This window comes from Callorhinus ursinus, unplaced genomic scaffold (assembly GCF_003265705.2).
Source record: "Callorhinus ursinus isolate GAN/ISIS: 27379988/994484 unplaced genomic scaffold, GSC_fseal_2.0 scaffold104, whole genome shotgun sequence".
Lineage (NCBI taxonomy): Eukaryota > Metazoa > Chordata > Mammalia > Carnivora > Otariidae > Callorhinus > Callorhinus ursinus.
Window position 1 is genome coordinate 928,287 of NW_027397166.1, and position 6,516 is coordinate 934,802.

General features: G+C 38.4%; 1 pseudogene; it reads left to right on the forward strand.

Moving 5' to 3' along the window:
* The first annotated feature begins 904 nt into the window (after positions 1–904).
* Positions 905–1,037, forward strand: LOC112808798 (U4 spliceosomal RNA; annotated as a pseudogene).
* Positions 1,038–6,516: the final 5,479 nt, after the last annotated feature.

Below are 6,516 nucleotides of genomic sequence, written 5' to 3' on the forward strand. Positions count from 1 at the left end.
CTCTCTCTCTGATTTTTGCTTTGGGTATTGAGTTTTATCAGTTCTTTATACATTTTGCATACTAACACTTTATGGGATATGTCATTTGCAAATATCTCCTCCCATTCCACAGGTTGCCTTTTAGTTTTGTTGATTATTACTTCACTGTTCAGAAGTTATTTGTTTTTGTTTATTTAGATTAGATTATTTTTTATTTTTTTAATTTAATTTAATTTTATTATGTTAGTCACTGTACATCATTAGTTTTTTTAATATAATTTTATTATGTTATGTTGATCACCATACATTACATCATTAGTTTTTGATGTAGTGTTCCATGATTCATTGTTTGCGTATAACACCCAATGCTCCATTCAGTATATGCCCTTTTTAATACCCATCACCACACTAACCTATCCCCCCACCCCCCTCCCCTCTAGAATCCTCAGTTTGTTTCTCAGAGTCCATAGTCTCTCAATACATCATTAGTTTTTTATGTAGTGATCCATGATTCACTGTTTTCGTATAACACCCAGTGCTCCAGGCAGTATGTGCCCTCCTTAATACCCATCACTGGGCTAAACCATCCCCCCACCCCCCTCCCCTCTAAAACCCTCAGTTTGTTTCTTGGAGTCCATAGTGTCTCATGGTTTGTCTCCCCCTCCGATTTCCCCCCGTTCATTTTTCCTTTCATTCTCCTAATGTCCTCCGTGCTATTCCTTATGTTCCACAAATAAGTGAAACCATATGGTAATTTTTATTTTGATGTAGTCCCAATAGTTTATTTTTGCTTTGGTTTCCCTTGCCTCAGGACACATATCTAGAAAGAACTTGGTATGGCTGATGTCAATAGTTATTGTTTGTGTTCTCTTCTAGGACTTTCATGGTCTCAGGTCTCAATTTAGGTCTTTGATTTTGAATTTGTAGCTTTGCGCAGTGGCAGTATTGTAGCCAATGAGGTTTATCCGAGGCGCGATTATTGCTAATTGATTTTGAATTTGTGGTCCAGTATCATTCTTTTGCATCTTTCTATCCATTTTTCCCAACACCATTTGCTGAAGAGACTGTCTTTTTCTCGTTGGATACTCTTTCCTGCTTTGCAGAGGATTAATTGATCATATAATGTTGGTTTTATTTCTGGATTTTCCCTTCTGTTTTAATGCTCTATATGTCTCTAAACAGTCCCATACTGTTTTGATCACTACAGCTTTATAATATAACTTGAAGTCCAAATTTGTGATGCCTCCAGCTTTGCCTTTCTTTTTCAAGGTTGCTTTGTCTATTCAGGGTCTTTTGTGGTTTCACACAAATTTTAGTATTCTTTGTTCTTGTTCTGTGAAAAATGCTGTTGGTATTTTGATTGGGAGAACACTAGATGTGTAGAGAACTTTGAGTAGTATAGACATTTTAAGAATATATGTTCTTCCAATCTATGACCATAGACTGTCTTTCCATTTCTTTGTGTGGTCTTCAATTTCTTTCACCACTGTTTTGTAGTTTTCAGAGTACAGGTCTTTCACCCCCTTGATTAGGCTTATTCTTAGGTATCTTATTATTTTGGGTACAATTATAAATGGGATTGGTTCCATAATTTCTCCTTCTGTTGCTTCATTATTGGTGTATATAAATGCAACAGATTTCTGTACATTGATTTTGTAGCCTGCAACATTACTGAATTCCTTTATCAGTTCTAGTAATTTTTTTTGATGGAGTCATTCAAAGTTTTCTATGCCAAAGTATCATGCCATCTGCAGATAGTGAAAGTTTGACTTTTTCTTTACTGACTTGGATGCCTTTTATTTCTGTTAGTTGTCTGATTGCTGTAGCTAGGACTTCTAGTACTATGTTAAAGAACAACAGTGAGAGTGAACATCCCTGACTTGTTCCTGATCACAGAGGAAAAGCTTTCAGGTTTTCCCCATTGAGAATGACATTAGCTATGGGTTTTTCATATATACCCTTCATTATATTGAGGTATGTTCCCTCTAAACTTACTTTTTTTTTTTTTTTACCACGAATGGCTGTTGTACTCTTTCAAATGCTTTTCTGCATCTATTGAAAGGATCATATGGTTCTTATCCTTTCTTTTATTAATGTGGTTTATCATGATTGATTTGCAAATATTGAACCACTGTTGCAACCCAAGAATAAATGCCACTTGATTGTGGTGAATAATTTTTTAATGTATTGTTAGATTAAGTATGATTTATTTTATTGAGAATTTTTGCATTGGGTTCATCAGGGACATTGGCCTATAGTCTTCTTTTTTGTTATTGTGTTTATCCGCTTTTGGTATCAGTGTCCTGAACCCTCTTCTACTGGATTTAGGCTTCATTTGTTGTTCTTTCTTTGGCCCCTTTAGGTGTAAGGTTAGGTTGTTTATTTGGGATTTTACTTGCTTCTTGAGGTAGGCATTTATTGCCATATCCTTACCTCCTAGAACCACTTTACTGGAATCCCAGAGGTTTTGGAATATTGTGTTTCCATTTTCATTTGTTTGTATGTTTTTCCCTTTCTTCTCCTAATGTCCTCCATGCTATTCCTTACATTCCACAAATAAGTGAAACCATATGATGATTGACTTTCTCTGCTTAACGTATTTCACTTAACATAATCTCCTACATGTTGATGCAAAAGCTGGGTATTTCTCCTTTCTGATGGATGAGTAATATTCCCCTATTGTATATATGAACCACATCTTCTTTATCCATTCATCTGTTGAAGGACATCTCAGCTCTTTCCACAGTTTGGCTATTGCAGACATTGCTGCTATGAACATTGGGGTGCATATGGCCCTTCTTTTCACTACATCTGTGTCTTTGGGGTAAATACCCAGGAGTGCAATTGCTGGGTCATAGGGTAGCTCTATTTTTAATTTTTTGAGGCACTTCCACACTGTTCTCCAAAGTGGCTGTCCCAACTTACATTCCCACCAACAGTGTAAGAGGGTTCCCCTTTCTCCACAACCTCTCCAACACTTATTGTTTCTTGCCTTGTCCATTTTTGCCATTCTAACTGGTGTAAGGTGGTATCTCAATGTGGTTGTGATTTGAATTTCCCTGATGGCTAATGATGATGAACATTTTTTCATTTGTCTGTTAGCCATTTGTATGTCTTCTTCGGAGAAGTGTCTGTTCATGTTTTCTTCCCATTTTTTTGACTTATTTGTTTTTTGAGTGTTGAGTTTGAGAAGTTCTTTATAGATCTGGGATACCAGCCCTTTACCTGTAGTGTCATTTGCAAATATCTTCTCCCATTCTGTGGGTTGCCTCTTAGTTTTGTCGACTGTTTCCTTTGTTGTGCAGAAGATTTTTATCTGGATGAAGTCCTAAAAGTTCATTTTTTGCTTTTGTTTCCCTTGCCTTTGGGGACATGTCTTGAAAGAAGTTGCTGTGGCCGATGTCAAAGAGGTTACTGCCTATGTTCTTCTCTAGGATTTTGATGGATTCCTCTCTCACATTGAGGTCTTTCATCCATTTTGAGTTTATCTTTATGTATGGTGTAACACAATGGTCGAGTTTCATTCTTCTGTATATAGCTGTCCAATTTTCCCAGCACCATTTATTGAAGAGACTATCTTTTTCCATTGCATATTTTTTCCTGCTTTGTCGAAGATTATTTGACCACAGAGTTGAGGGTCCATAACTGGGTTCTCTGTTCTGTTCCATTGGTCTATGTGTCTGTTTTTGTGCCAATACCATGCTGTCTTGGTGATCACAGCTTTGTAATATAGCTTGAAATCAGGCAACGTGATGCCCCCAGCTTTGTTTTTCTTTTTCAACATTTCCTTGGCAATTCGGGGTCTTTTCTGATTCCATACACATTTTAGAATTGTTTGTTCCAGCACTTTGAAAAATGCCATTGGTATTTTGATTGGGATGGCGATGAAAGTGTAGATTGCTTTGGGCAACATGGACATTTTAACAATGTTTATTCTTCTGACCCATGAGCATGGAATATTTTTCCATATTTTTGTGTCTTCTTCAATTTCTTTCATGAGTGTTGTGTAGTTCCTAGAGTATAGATCCTTGATCTCTTTGGTTAGGTTTATTCCAAGGTACCTTATGGTTTTAGGTGCTATTGTAAATGGAATCAATTATCTAATTTCTCTTTTTAGAGTTACATTGTTACTGTAGAAGAAAGCAACTGATTTCTGTGCATTGATTTTGTATTATTGCTTTTTGCAGTAATTTTTCGTACTACTGATTTTTGCGTTACTGAATTGCTGTATGAGTTCTAGAAATTTGGGGGTGGAGTCTTTTGGGTTTTCCACATAAAGTATCATGTCATCTGCGAAGAGAGAGAGTTTGACTTCTTCTTTGCCAATTTGAATACCTTTATTTCTTTTTGTTGTCTGATTGCTGTTGCTAGGACTTCTACTACTATGTTGAACAATAGTGGCGAGAGTGGGCATCCTTGTTGTGTTCCTGATCTTAAGGGGAAGGTGCTCAGCTTTTCCCCATTGAGAATGATATTCCCTGTGGATTTTTCATAGATGGATTTTGTGAACTTGAGGAATGTTCCCTCTATCCCTCTACTCTGAAGAGTTTTAATCAGGAAAGGATGCTGGATTTTGTCAAATGCTTTTTCTGCATCAACTGAGAGGACCAAATGGTTCTTTTCTCTCTTCTTATTAATGTGTTCTATCACATTGATTGATTTGTGAATGTTGAACCACACTTGCATCCCGGGGATAAATCCCATTTGGTCATAGTGGATGATCCTTTACTGTATTGTTGTATCCTATTAGCTAGGATTTTGTTGAGAATTTTGGAATCCATATTCATCAGCCATATTGGTCTGAGTTTCTCCTTTTTGATGGGGCCTTTGCCTGGTTTGGGGATCAAGGTTATTGCTGGCCTCATAGAATAAGTCTGGAAACTTTCCTTCTGTTTCTATTTTTTTGAAACAGCTTCAGGAGAATAGGTATTATTTCTTCTTTGAAAGCTTGGTAGAATTCCGCAGGGAATCCATCAGGCCCTGGACTCTTGTTTTTTGGGAGGTTTTTGATCACTACTTCAATGTTGTCACTGATTATTGGCCTATTCAGGTTGTCAATTTCTTCCTGTTTCAGTCTTGGCAAATTATAGGTTTCCAGGAAGGCATTCATTTCTTCCAGGTTGCTTATTTTATTGGCATATAATTGTTGGTAATAATTTCTAAGAATTGTTTCTATTTCCTTGGTGTTAGTCGTGATCGCTCCCCTTTCATTCATAATTTTATTAATTTTGGTCCTTTCTCTTTTCTTTTGGATAAATATGGCCAGTGGTTTATCCATCTTATTAATTCTTTCAAAGAACCAGCTTCTAGTTTTGTTGATCTGCTCTACTGTGTTTCTGGTTTCTAATTCATTGATCTCTGCTCTGATCTTAATTAATTCCCTTCTCCTGCGTGGGTTAGGCTTAATTTGTTGTTGATTTTCCAGTTCTTTAAGGTGTAAAGATAGTTTGTGTCTTTGGGATTTTTCTAGTTTTTTTGAGTGAGGCTTGGATGGTTATGTATTTTCCCTTTAGGACCACCTTTGCCGTATCCCATAGGTTTTGGACCGATGTGTTTTTGTTCTCATTGGTTTCCATGAATTGTTTAAATTTTTCTTTGATTTCCTGGTTGACCCATACGTTCCTGAGGAAGATGGTCTTTATTTTCCAAGCTAAACTTAGCCTGGGCCCTGGCGGCAGCGGTAGCCAGCCCCTGGGTCTGTGGGCACAGTTCTAAGCTGGGTCCTCTTGGGCGTGGGTGGCGGTGGAGGCAGTGTCACCGTTGTTGGTGATGGCCGCCTTCAGCTCCATGTCCTCGGGCCCAGGTCTGTGCCGGGTCCTCTCTGGTGCAGTTGCGGGTGCAGGCAGTGGCTGCGTTGGCAGTGCTGGGGCCGCCCAGTCCCAGCATTTGCTCTTTAAGTCCCTTTGTTCTGTTTGATAGCTGTTATCAGTCCCTTCCTGTCCCTCGGCCACCTCTCTCTAAGCTATTGCTGGTCCCTAGTTGCAGGATGCTTTTGCACTGGGGTATTACTTTCTAAAGCCTAGCTTCTGGCAGTCCCCTCTCCCTTCATTTATCCTCCAACATCTGTCCAAGCAATCCCAACTCCATCCTTCGTACCTCTCAACTGATGATCCTCTGCCCCATAGAGATCCAGACATATAATCACAACTCAGGCTGATTTCGTGGGTGTTCAGACTGGCTTGGTAGATATCCAGCTAAATTCAGGGGACTGGCTGAAATGGAGTCCCCTACTCCTCCGCCATCTTGCCTCTGAAAAAAACAATCTTTCTTTTAAAGTATACTTTGTCCAATATAAGTACTGCTGCCCTGGCTTTCTTTTGATTCCATTTGCATGATAGATATTTCTCCATCCTTTAGCTTTCAATCTTCAGGTATCTTTAGGTCTAAAATGGGTCTCTTGTAGACAGCATATAGATGGGTCTTTTTTATCCATTCTGTCACCCTATGTCTTTCTTAAAAATATTTTTTTATTTATTTTTGAGAGAGAGGGAGGGAAAGAGAAAGAGAGCACATGCACAAGTGGGGGGCAGAGGGAGA